Genomic DNA, 13320 nt, shown 5'->3' on the forward strand with positions numbered 1-13320 from the left:
CTGTCTCCGCTGACCCTGGCATGCCCATTCCTGGTCCCTGTGAGAACGGGACATGTGACCCCTGAGGTGGCCCCATGACAGGGACAGTCATGGGGGAGGCCAGCTGTCCCCACCTCAAGGCCCAGGAACCCCAGAACCAGCCTCCTGCCCTCTGGCCTGTCGGTTGGTCCTGCCTGCCTGTGGCCCGTGGACCGGAGAGGCCGGGCCCCCACGCCTGCGCCCAGGTGGAGGGTCCTGCCCCCCTTACTCCCTCATGTGGGCTGCGGCTGAAGTGGGGGGCAGGGAGAGGGAAGAGTGAGGGGCCCGTGTGCCATTCTGGGCGCTGGCCGTCCCCCTGGAGGCCCCGTGAGCCCTCCCTTGCCGAAGCTCCTCCCTTCCCACCACTTCCCGCCGCTGCTTCCCTCGGTCCAGACGAGCCCCCGGGAGCCCACGCCGTGCGACGCGGCTCAGAACGGTGGCAGGTGAGGACAGGCACCCTGCCCACTGGAGGGGTGGCCCTTGTCCTGCCCTGTTCGTCGAAGGCTGGGCCTGCACTGGGCCTTCCAGCCCCACCGCTGACTTCCCTTGGAGCCCTCGAACACAAACATGCACCAACTTACCGACACGTGAAATGTGGGCACCAGCACACGTGTGTCCACATAGTCACGCTCACGTACACACGGGCACATGCCTCCTGCATGCTCGGCCGAAATTCCACGGGCCCTCCAGGGCCCCCAGGAGGCCCCAGCCTCCCCACCCGCCCCTCAGAAAGCCCACGGAGGGACGAGCCCCGACCTGGGCTGTGCGGTGGTGGCAGAAGGGCCAGTTTATACCTCGTGGGGCGGCCAGCTTAGCAGATAAAAGTAACACCTCTGCCGGTACAATTTGACTTTCAGATGGAGGACGCACAATTGTTTTGCGTGTGCACTTGCTCCCAGCCCCAAACACTCCTCAACCTGAAAACCCGATTTAATGGAGCCCTGCACATCCCAGCCCTCCTTGCACTTGGCCGATCCCCCACTCCGGCCGCCGCTGGGCTCCACCACGTTTCAGGGCTCCCAGGCTGGAAGGCGCTGGCCCGGAGCACCCCCACCCCCAAAAAGGCGCCCGCAGGTTGCAGGGTGTGCGGAGAAGCCCCGCCCACTGCCCAAGGGCCTGGACGGAGCACAGAGGGTCACTCTGCGGAGGACGCTGCTCCAGGAGTGCCCCGGCCCCCCATGACACGGCCTTCCTTCTTCCTGGAGCTGCCTCCCCAGGCCCCTGAGTCACAGGCCTCCACGCTGAGCCCATGTCTCTGGCCCGTGGCAGGGCTCAGAGGGGGGCCTCTGCTGAGAGTCGACAGCTCTGGCCTCTGCCCGGCACGATCCCCTCCTTCCTCTATCCACAGTGGGGGCAGAGTGGGGACCGGCCCCCTGTCACCCCTCTCGCTAGGAGCCGTCCAGCCACGCAGTTCGGTGAAGCAGAGGAAGAGCAGCCAGGATCAGCTAGCCGTGTGGAGGACGCCTACTGTGTGCAGTGCCCATTGCCGGGTGGCAGAAAGCAGAGCGCCGGCCACAGCCCAGGCGTGGGGAGACAAGGTCACCAGCTCAGGGGCGGGGGCAGAAAGGACAGGAGGGGGCCTAGGGCCCAGCTGGGACTCCATGGGTGTTGGTGGTGGCCCTGCCCCTTCCCCAGCCATGCGGATGCTGCTGACACTTGTCTCACGAGCACAGAGTGGGCCCCGGGCCCCAGAACCCGGCAGGCCGTCCCCAGAACTTTATGCAGAGGAAACACTCGCTTCTGGAGCCCTGGCAAATGGCGGGGAAGCAGCCTGCCCTCCGTCTCCACATTGGGAGCCGGAACCTCCACCAAAGTCACGCTCGGGGCTCCAGTCACAGACCGCCCCCCTCCCCCAGGCAGGCTCTGGAGTGCGTCGGGCATGCTCGCCACGCAAGAATCTAACAGGAAACTCGCCTTAACGATGATGGGCATCCTCCCAGGCCAGGCCACCTTTGGGGACACACTCAGGGCTCAGCCTCTGTCTCCCCACTGCCCTGCCTGGCACCCCTCCCCGGCCCTGGCATATCAGCTTCAGGGGCTCAGGGACAGCGCCACCAGCACCCTGAGGACGGGTTGGGAGTGGGCCACAGAGAGGGGCCAGGCGCCGGAGCTGCTTCCCCGTCACCTGTCCCCAGGGGGGTTGCGACTGGAGCCACCGGCTGGCACAGTGCACCCAGAGCCACGTGCCGGAAGGGTGTCTGTCTGGGCTGAGGGTCCGGGTGTCCCTGCTCTCCCGCCCCTGCTGGGTCCCAGCCCTCTGCTCCAGAAGAAGGTCCTGCCTGCAGGGGCGGGCCGTGCCTGTCCCTTGTCCCTGGGTGGGCCGGGCGGCAAGGGTCTGGGGCCATCACCCCCATCCCCGGTCGTTCCAGTCCACGCACCGAGGGCACCGCTGCAAATGTCATTGTTATGGGAGCCATTCTCAGGGCCCACTTTGTGCTCCTGCAGGTTTTACAGGCCCTTTTATTGGCCGTAAAGGGGAGGGGGCGGGGCTCCCGCCAGGTCGGAGCTGGGGCTGCAGCTGCCTCCTGCACCCGAGGCCAGGCTGCGTGCCCCCCACTGCCCTGCCCGTCCCCCTAAGGCCCTGCCTCTTCCCCCCTGCCCTGCGTGCCCCCCTATGGCTCTGTGTGCCCCCCACGGTCCTGCCCATCTCCCATGGCCCTGCTCTGGTGGGGACAGTGCGAGACAGGGCCCAGCTGTGAGACCAGGCTGCCTGCCCAGGACTCACACGGAGGACGGGCAGGAAGGGTCCTTGGAGAGCTCACCATGCTGGGGCTTCTGGGCAGAGGCTCAGACCCAAGAGTGTGGCCTTTACCTCTACGGGGTCCCCCCCCGTGTCACTGTGTCTCCCTGCACTTTCCCTTGCTGGACCCCTGTCCTCCACCCTCCAGTCCAGGGTGCCCCCAAGGCCCACATCTGAACAGTGGTGAAGCCAGACGCCCCCCGGGCTCCAGGGTGGGCCTCGTGGTCTCTGCAGAACCTGGGGCTGGAGGAGCAGGGCGCTCGGGCAGGCCCCCGTTCGCCCCGACTCTTCTGTGCCCCTGCACACGCCTGCTACCCCTCAGCAGCCTCCACGGGCCTGGAGCAGCCTCCCCCTCAGACTGGAGCCTCTCCGGGAGGGGGCCGCCTCCCCCTCGCAGGGCGCCTCCGGCGGAGACTTCAGTGTCTGCCCAGAGGCGCCCGGCGGGCGGTCCCCCAGACCAGAGATTCCTGGAGCTGAGGCCCTGCCTCCCCCACACGGTGGAAAGTTGGCCTAATCAATAAGGCCACACGCTAAATAAATCACTCGAGGGGCTTAGCGCAGTGTTTTCACAGCGGCTGTAATAATAATATTAATAACAATGCAGCTCAGAGAGCTGGCAGGGGCCCCGCGCCCGGGTGGGCGAGAGCGGGGGCCGGGCGGGCCTGGCCCAACCTCTGCCCACCCACCAGGCCCCGAGGCCACCCAGGGCCGTCTGGGGGGCTTCCACCCGCCCCCACCCCAGGGCAGGGTGCAGCTGGGGCACGGAGGGGCAGCGCAGAGTGGGCCAGGGGACAGCGGGCTGAGGTGGGGGGCCGAGGTTGTGGGGACAGGGTGAGGGGGAGAGGGGAGGGCATGGGGGCATCTGGGGAGGGGTGGGGCGGGGACGAGAGTACAGGGGGGTTGTCTCAGCCCCCAGCCGGCTCCCCAGAGGACCCTGCCTGCCGTTGGGACTGCGAGCGAAGCCGTGGGAGGCTCCGTACACTCACGTGTTCTAGACGCGTGACTTCACGTGTCTGAGGGATGCCATGGTTAGCGGGTGAGCGGCCGTGCTGCTGGGGTGGGCCCGAGGCGTGGGCCAGACGGACGCTCCGGCTGCCCGGCCCTCAGAGCCCCACGGGCACCCCCGGCCCCTGGCCCCCAGCCCCCCTGGGGCCGCAGGTTCCCAGGCGCCGGAGCCTGGGAGGACCGAGCCGGGCTCTCCCCGTGGGGAGGCAGGGGTGGGAGGGTGTCCACCGGGGCCGGCAACGGTGCACCTGCCGTGGGACACTGGGCCCATGGTAGGTGGCCTTGTGTCTACACAGAAGCCCGAGGCCCTCGCAGGGCTGAAGTGGGGACTGTGTGTGCCCCAGGCCTGTCCCTGAGGGGCAGGGGACAGGCTGCTCTGGGCCCCGTCGCCAGGGCCCCGGGGGCCGTTCGCAAGTTCCAAGGTGGTGCCTGCTGTCCGCAGCCCCTCTCTCTGCAGGAGGCTTGGGCCCCTGTCGCGGCTCCTCTTCCTGCGCACCCCCGGCCCCCTCTGCTGAGCAGCTGCCCTTCTCCTTTCAGGGTCTCTGCCCTCCACCTCAGCACCCTCGCCTGCCCTGCCCCCTCCCCCCTCTCTCTAAGGCCCCCCGTGCATCCCACCTCACCCTGGGGTCTCCCCTGACCTGGAGCCAAGACCTCAGATGTGGGGGCCCCAGGGTCCGGAGGGGAGGGTCTCCACCTGGCACATTCTCCCCGGCCCACCTGAGGCCCAGGGAGCCCAGCGCTTGGTGGCAGGAAGGAAGAGGGCAGGGCTGGTCAGCCAGCTGGACAGAGCAAGACTTGTTAGGTGGGGGGCACAGGATACCCCAGGAAACACGCCGGACCTGGCCAGACCTGGATGGAGGTGCTGGCCATGGGGACAAGAGGACAGGATCCAGGCTCCCTTGGGGTTTGTGTGGCTCTTGCCACGGCAGCGGTGGGAGGAGCCGAGGAAAATCTTATCCCTTGGGTAGGGGCGAAGGGAGACCTGTGAGAGCCCTGGGGACACGAGGGACGCCGGCTTGAGGGAGCAGTAGAGGGGCGGGTGTCCCACAGGTGGCTCCAGGGACTGGCAGAACTGTCCCCCATGGCCCGAGTCCCGCTCTGTGGCCACTCTGCTCCCTCGAGTGGCAGACAAGGACGCCGGGACTGTCCCCAACCCCCACCTGGAGGGCTCTGGCCCTGGGGGTCCTGGAGCCTGCCTCCCGGCGGGAGACTCTCCACCCCCACACCACCCTCTGAGAGCCCCGAGTGGGTTTCTGTCACGGGTGGGAGAGCCCCAGGGCAGAAACGGGGCCCCCAGCATGTGAGAACAGAGAGGCCACGAGGACGGCAGACCCCTCTGCCACGGTCCCCAGATGAGCCGGGCCTGGGAGGGCGGAGGCCGGATGGCGGGATCTCTCGAGGGGGTTGGAGGGAGAGTGGGCGGTGGGTCTGGGGGCCAGGAGAAAGGAGGGTGGGCAGGTAAATCCAGGTTGATGGGGGCAGCTGCTGGCTGGCTTGGTGCCAGCGAGACCCTCTCCCTCAGAGCCCGGAGACGTCCAGGGGCGCTGGGCAGCTGCCCGCTGCTGTGAGAGGGGTACTTTGTGGATGCGGTGGGCCGTTAGGACATCAAAGCCCCTCCTGGGTTCAAAGGTGTCAGAGGGCAAATGTCACCGCCGCCTGCCCTCCGTTTAACCTCAGCCCCGAAAACAGAACAGGGAAGGGAAGGGAGGAGGTACAGGGGTCCCTCTTCTTGGTCCCCCCACCCTCTGAGTGGGGACACCAGGAGGATTGGGTGGGATCTCCACGCCAGCTCTCTCCCCTCCCTTTTCTTGCAAGGCAATAGAAAACAAAGCCCCTGACCCCACCCCCACCCCCAAAGAAACCCCAGCCCTCGCCCAGCACAGCCCCGGGCACAACGTGGCAAATAAATTTCTCGTTTTATGATGAGAAGGGCGGGGGGGTGGAAGGAGTGGGAGATTTATACCTTCCCCTCTCACTTTTCAAGGTCCTTCTTCCTGGGCACCAAGGCCCCTCCCCTCCTCCGCCCCAGGACACCCTGACCCTCAGCTGCGGGGGGGAGGAGGAGGAGGAGGAGGGGCAGGGGTGGAATTTAAGCTGGCTGTCCACCCAGCCGCCACCCGAAACCCCAGGCCAGGGCGAGGGGCCCGCGGTGGGGGTGGGTACTGGCGAAGCTGCCCAGCCCGGAGGCGGGGAGTGAGCACTGTAGGGTCTTCTGGGTGGGACAGAGCGCCCCAGCTCCCCGGCACCAGCCCGGAAGTGGACTCCAAAGGGAGCTGGAAGGGGTGACTCTGCGGGTTGTGCCCACAGCCAGGCATCACATGGTCGGTCCCGGGTTCCAGGCCTGGGGCCCCAGCTTTCTTAGTACAACAAAGGCGCAGGCCTGACGGACAGGCAGGGGCCCCTCTTCGGGGAAGTAGCTGCTCCCAGACCCTCACATGGAGGTGGGGACTGACCCCGTGGGCCCTTTCTCCCCACACCAGAGTCCTCACCCAGCACTCTGCCTTCCCGGGCCACGTGGGTGCCCACAGCTGCGTCCTCCGGTGAAGGGACCGGGCTGCCCCATGGCGGCCGGAGGCTCCGTGTGTCCTGGGAGCTAGCTGCTCGGGCAGACGCTCTGGCCATGGCCCTTGCACCCCAGGCCAGGCCCCTCCAGGCCCCTGGCTCACACTTCTCCCCTCGGGGTCGTCGCCAGGGCCCAGGAGCTCCGGCTGTGACCCCGAGTCTGGTGTGAGTGGGCGGAGGAGAGGTGGTCTCATGTCCTTCTGCTCATCCCAGGGAAGGGCGGGGGCCAGGGCTGGCCTCTCCAGTGACGGATGGAGAGGAGGGCAGACGGGGAGGGGACCAGTGGGGAGAGTGTGTCCTCCAGGGACTCGGTCCCAGCCGGCTTCTCCTGGGCCACCAGCTGGAGGGCTCAGCGTGCGTGGTGCCAGGCAGCAGCCCTCCAGCCCGGCGAGCAGGGGACCCCACGTCTTCCATGTGTCTTCTGGCAGCAGAAGGTGACTGTGTGGTCTTCACTCAGTGGCGGCTTGTGCCCCCCTGGGGCCCAGAGGAGGGAGGTGGACCCAAGGTTTTGGGGGAAGGGCCCAGGTGAAGCACACACCAGGGGGCGGGAGGTGGAGGCCGTAGCTCAGGGCTTGGCGGGGCCCTGGGAGGTCAAGGGGGGACCTGGTCACCCCAAAGCGAGGCTCCCCAAGGGCCCTTGGAGGGCAGGGGTTCCCACGGAGAGATGTCCTGTAAGAGGTGCCTGTCAGCTTGCCGGGAGGTGGGCTAATGGGCCAGGAGGTAGTGGGGACACTGAGGCAGGGCAGGACTGTCCTGTGTGGGTCACCTCAGGCTGCCCTAGCAGAGCAGGCAGATGGGGCCCGAACCACAGCCACTCGCGGTCCCCGTCCCGGGGGCCGGAGTCGGAGGCCAGGCGTCACAAGGCTGGTTCCCCGAGGCCTGCAGATGTCTACCCCTTCCCCGTGTCCTCACATGGTCACCCCTCTATGCAGGTCTGTGTCCTGGTCTCCTCTTACAAGGACCCAAGTCACATAGGGCGAGGCCCCACCCTGGTGGCCTCAGTTTACCACCATCACCGAGTGAAAGGCCCATCTCCAAATGCAGTCATGCTCTGACGCAGGGGGAGGGGATCAGCACTCCGACCTGGATGAATCTAAGGCGGGTACAGAATTCAACCCCTGAGGGTCCCCCTTCTGAGAAATGTCACTAAAAAAGACAGGGAGGCGGCTGCAGGGCCAAAGGAGGGGTTGGTGGGCCCACATTGGCAGAGCTTTGGGAAGTGGGGAGCAGCAGAAGTGCCCCTCAGAGAGGAATGCAGGCTGGGGAAGGGGGGGCCGGGGCGAGGGCTCCTCCTGGCGCCCCAGCAGGCAGGCTCCCAGATGGGGGCGGAGGCCCCCGGGCGTGGGCGGGACGGGCAGAGGCATCTCCTCAGCTGGGGTGATGGATGGAGTTCGGGGGGCCAAGGGGTTGGAAACACAGTGTGGGAACGGCTGAGCCAGAGCCGGATGAGAAGGGGGGGCCCTGGGGAAGGGGCCCTCGGGGGCTGCACGTGCAGCACCGCCCCCACCGCCCCGGACCCCTGGCCTCAGGAACCCAGACCCCTGACCCGTAGGCCAGCCAGTGTCCTGGCAGGCGGGGGACAACGGGGCGGGGGGCGCACATGGCCTGCATGCGCCCCTGCCGAGTGGCTCCCCCACTGCTCGCCTCACTGCCTCTCTGCCTCCCCTAATTGTCCCCGCATGAGCTTGGCAAGCGAAGTGAGTTAACGCAGAAGTTTCCTCCAAAATAGCTCATCAACCCAGCCCAGATGGAAACCCGCCTCTGTGGGCCGATGACTTCTTCCCGGAAAAATGTGGTGTGAGGGGTGAGACAAAGGACAGGCCCTGGGTGTTCCTGGGACGGAGCCCGAGTCCACGCACGCAGCCCCTGCTCGGGACCCCCGCCTCTGCACCCTCTCCCCTTCCTTCTCCCGCTGCCCTGGTGCTCAGCACCCCGATGCTCAGTCCCCGACGCTCAGCACCCCATGCTCAGTGACCGATGGATGCTCGGCACCCTGACACCCAGTGACTGATGCTCAGGTCCACATGCGTCCCTCTGTTCCCTCACCAGACCCCTTCCACCCCCACAAGCGGCTTCTGGTCTTTGCCAGGGAGTGGTGGGGGGCCCCACAGGCTCCCCTCCTCTGCCCGGGGCACTTGCAGCCTGGGTGGGAGAGCAGACTCAGAGTGGATGCTGTGGTGCCAGCTGCAGCCCACCCCCAGGAGCTTAGAGAGGAGAGCAGGGTAGGAGGGAGGCAGCCCTCACCCCAGATGGCCACTTCGACGGGGTCTGAGGTTGCCCACGGCGGCCTGTGGCGGCCAGCCCACCTCAGGCTCCAAGCGTGGTGGGCATCGGGCAGAGAGGGACCTCAGCGGGGCAAAGACTTGTGACCTTGGCGTGGATTGTGGGAAGGGAAACGAGGCAAGTGCCCCTTCTCCCAGGCCGACCCCGAGGGGCCAGGAGAAAGGCGGGGGAGATGCAGAGGCCGGGCCCGCGAGGCAGCCCCGGGCCTGCCTGGCCCTCCAGCTCCAAACCCCTGATGCGTGGCCTCAGCTTTCAGGAATGTCCTGTTCGTGGCGGGAGCCGCCGAGGGGAATGGACGGGACCCAGGAGCGGGGGCCCAGGCAGGTGGCCGGTGGCTCTGACACTTTCCTGGCCGGGGTCCGCGTCCCTGGTGGACGCTGTGGAGAGGCCGTGGTGGGCTTCCACATCTGGGGGCGTGGGAGAGCGTCCAGGCCCCTGGCCCATCTGCTGAGGCTCACACTTGAACGCTTGGGCTGTGATGTCTGAAATAGTTGCTTTAGAAAAGATTAACTGCCAGATGACTCTGGAAGGGGCCAGAACAATGGCCGTGGTGGGAGCAGGAAGGCCCTCATTCCCTCTCGGAGCCGGAGCCATGATAGCACCCTTTTCAAAGGGGTGCTATCCTTCGAAAAGCCAGTCCGCCGGTTCTCTTCCTCCCTGCACACATCTGCCCGTCAGCCCTGGACCTCCCTCTGTCCGTCTGCCCATCCGCCCGTCCACCCATCTGCCCACTCACAAGCGGACCCCTCCGCTGCGACCCAGACCTGCGGCTGCGGGGCTCCAGACCCCACCCACTCAAGGAGCCTCCCCAGCCGGGTGGAGAGTGGGCAGCCGCCCCTCGAGGGTCGGAGCCCCCTCAGCCCCACACTCACAGCTCTCCCTCCTGCATCCGTCACACACTCCGAGGGCCTCCTGGGGAGGCTGCGGTGTGGGGAGTGGGAGAGTTCTCCGCTGTCCCCTGTCTGGCCCGAGCGTGGGGATTCGAGGGGCAGAGGTCGCTGTGGGTGGGGAGCCTGCCCGGGCCGGCTGCGCGAGGGCCGCCGTGCCAGGCGGTACGTTAGGCGATGGCGGCTCTGCCGGGGCCCCGGAGCCCCAACGGAGCGCCTCAGGGTCTCTTGCTGGCACCCTGTGGGAGGCTGAAGGGTAGGGGTGGCCCGGGGGCCGTAGGAAAGCTGGGGGCCGGCAGGCTCCCCAGCCCGGCCTCTCAGAAGCGTCCCCAAGGGAAGGCGAGTCAAGGCTGGGAGGGGTCAGGGCCAGGACCCACAGCTCCGAGGCGGGAGGCGGTGACTGCAGGACACCCCCAAACCCGCGAGGACCCGCACGTCTTCCCTGAGGACATCCAGGTGCGTGTCTCCACCTCGACACGTGACTGGGGGGGACACCACCCCCGACATTCAAGCAACGTCCCTCCGTGGCCGGCCCCACCCAGATTCATGGGGAGGAGGGGATTCTCGGGGCGGCGCCTCCCCTTTGGTCCGGTGCTGGGAGGCCCGGTGCTGGGAGGCCCGGTGCTGGGAGGCCCGGTGCTGGGAGGAAGCTCGCGGGGCCGTGCGGGCGAGAGGGGAGGACAGGGGGGGATGAGACCCCCTCCTCGGGGGTCTGCGGGCCCTGTGCCCTGACTCTGCCCCTGGGGCCAGGACGGTGGCCCGCCCCTGCCGTGCGAGAGCCTGAGCTCCGGGCCTCAAAGGCCGACAGGGGGTGGCCCCCTGACCTGAGTTACGTCTCGAGCAGTGTCCCCAGACTTAGCTGGGACCGTCGGGGAAGAAGCCATCTTCCCAGGCTGAGGCCTCTGTCCATTTCTTGGCACACAAACCCCCCTGTAAACCGACGACCTCACCCTGGGCCGAGGACACGACAGAAGTTATTCCGTCCCCGTCCTGGACACTGGAGGCCCAAGACCTGCGGTGTCACAGGGCTGAGCTCCCTCCGAAGGCTCCTGGAGAGGCTCTTTCCTGGTCCTCCAGGCTCCGGGGCTGCAGGCCTGGCCCTGGGCTCCACCTCCCTCTCCACTCCGCCTCTGCTCCCCTTCCTCTGACTAGGACACTTGTCACTGGACTTAGGGCCCACCCAGTCACCCAGCAGTATCTCGGCCAGAGGCCCAGAAGTGGAGGGTCCTGTGAAGACCCCCGTTGGGGACTGCCCCCCGCTCACTGCAGCTGCTGCTCAGAGGATGGCATCCTGCTGGGTGGCGGCTGCCATGTCCGGCCTGGGGACCGACAGCTGAAACAGGAACAGGTCGGCCTCAGGGTCTAGAGCTGTAGAGGGACGTCTGGGGACGAGGCTCTGTGATCGGTCCCCTCGCTGACACCAGTGTGAGCTGAGGTGGCCCTGCCCTGATGGCATTGGTCCTCGGCCCGGGTCGGGGGAGCCCAGGGCTCTGGGCCATAGCTGTCCTGGGGCCCTCTCCAGGTCCCAGGCATCGCCGAGTCCACAGCCTGGTCCCGAGGCGTAGGCCAGTTCAGACCGGCCCTGCGCAGGCCGAGCCGCTGCCTCTCTGCTCTGAGGTCCAAGGGCGAACCTTGCGCCGAGCACTGTCTGTCCATCCTGGGCCCCGTCAGGGCTGCATGGTTTGCCCCCCAACTTTCAGCCATGGCCTCCACACCCCCGAACGGACCTTATTTGGAAGTGGGGTCGTGACAGAGGTCATTGGTGAGGTCCCACTGGAGGACCAGAAGCTGGGACAGAGGCTGGGAAGGGCTTCCCCCTCAGAGTTTGGGGCTTCTGGCCTCCAGGACGATGAGAGGATAAGTTCCTGCTGTTCTCACCCACGGTCAGTGGGCCTTAGACATGGCTGCCCCAGGAACAGCACAGGGCCCATGCCGACTGTCCCCACTCCTGCCAATTGTGCCGGTCCCTGCCAGCGGGAGAGGGAACAAAGGCATGCCCTCTGAATGGGTGACGAGCAGTCACACCCAGCACCCATATCCACGTCTCTTTCTTTGGTCAGAAATCAGTCACATGGCCACACCTAGCTGCAAGGGAGGCTGGCGAATATAACAAAGTAGTGAGCGGCAGCTACTAATGAAATGTGAGGTTGGTATGTACAGCAGGAGAATGGAGAGAATGACACTCAGCTGTGCCCCAGGACAAGCGTCTGCAGGGTCCACCCAGACAAACAGCTGCCCTGAGGCTTCACTCCTGGCGGCTGACCCAAGCCCAGGCAGCCCTGTTCCCGGGGCTGGCAGCCCCTATGACCGGGACCGCAGAGGAATGATGGGACAGCCTGGGGCTCTGGATTTTTGAATGTCAGACCGGAAGTCTAGGTTCACGCCAGCCAGCTTCAGGGCAAGACAGCAGCTCCAGGTGCTGACGACGCCAGTGGTCAGCCGCAGTGGACGGAGGGGAGCAGGCCTTGGAAGGGGGAGGCAGCTTCCCGAGGTGCCCCGGGGGCAGGGCCCGGTGTGGGGCACTTGGCGAGCGAGTATGCTACTGACCGTGGCGGCGGCGGCTCCTTGCTGCCGCTGTGGGCCAGGCACACGGGTGCCCTGCTCCCCGGGGCCTCCGGAAGGAAGGCACACAGGCCGGCGTGGCGTGGTCATGCCGTGGCAGGCGTGCATGCCAGGACACACAGGGGTTGTCTGGGACCTGAGCGGGGGGTGGCTTCAGGGTACAGGGCTTTTTCAAGGCCAGAAGGTTAGGGGGCCAGAGTGGCTGAGGGCAGAGGCATGGCCAGTCAGCAGGAGAAGGGAGGGAAGGAGACACACACTGTCTGGAAGGTGGGGTCCTGCGGAGACCAAGGCAGGGCTGGGCCCCAAGGCAGAGGCTGTTGCTAAGCCCTGCCACTGGGCCCGGCTCTGGGGCTGGCAGGATGGGGAGGGCGGAGGTGGCCCAGCTCACAGAGTGGTGGGGACTGTGCGGTCTGACCGGATCTGGAGGGGATGGAGAAAAGTGGCAGGGTGACGAGGCCAGGACAGCCACTTCTAGGGAAGGGACATGGAGGGCAGCAAGGCAAGGGGCCGTGGCAGCAGGGCCGGGGCCGCGAAGATGGTGGGGCGTGAAGATGTGCCTGCCGTGACAGACACTGGTGTTAGCTGTCCCTTCTTTTGGGCATCTGGGGATCGCTGGCCTGGGGTCTGGGGACTGGCTGCGGGGTGGACATCTGCCCCCCACCCCGCAACATCCCCAGGCCTGTGGCAGTAAATCATCTCCCTTCCTGAGTCCTTCCCCCTCTCCTCGGGGCTAAGCCAGGTTGGCCCTGCTTCCCTGCTCCTCCCAACTCAGGGAGGCTTCAGGCTGGGCTCACCTGCATTGCCTTCCACGGTGGCCCATGTGCCTGGTGTGCAGACCATCTGGGGTGGCCCAGGGACCAGGGCCTCTTCCTCGTGAGCCTACATGGAGCCTGGGCCCTCACTTGGATCTACAGGGGCCATTCCCAGCTCCTCACTAAAGTCTCTCATGAGCCAGATTGTCACCCCTGTACCTGCCTCACATCAACTTCAAAGGTGTCCCCTGCGTGTCCCATCTCCCCCAGCAGAGGCTGGGGGAGGAGCCTCCGCAACGCCCCACCAGTCACTTGTGTCAGTGAGCCCCTCTGCGCACACCCGGAAGCTGAGGGGCCGTAGGAGGATGCCCTCCGTGTCACCGTCCCCAACCAGCGCTGTCTCCAGCTCACTAAGGCCAGCAGCTCCGGCCCCAGGGGTGGACAGCAGGGGTGTGCACACCGGTCCAGTGGCCGGACAGAGCACACACTAGCCCCCAGGACGCACATGGCG

This window comes from Artibeus jamaicensis, unplaced genomic scaffold (assembly GCF_021234435.1).
Source record: "Artibeus jamaicensis isolate MK-2021 breed Jamaican fruit bat unplaced genomic scaffold, CSHL_Jam_final scaffold_537, whole genome shotgun sequence".
Lineage (NCBI taxonomy): Eukaryota > Metazoa > Chordata > Mammalia > Chiroptera > Phyllostomidae > Artibeus > Artibeus jamaicensis.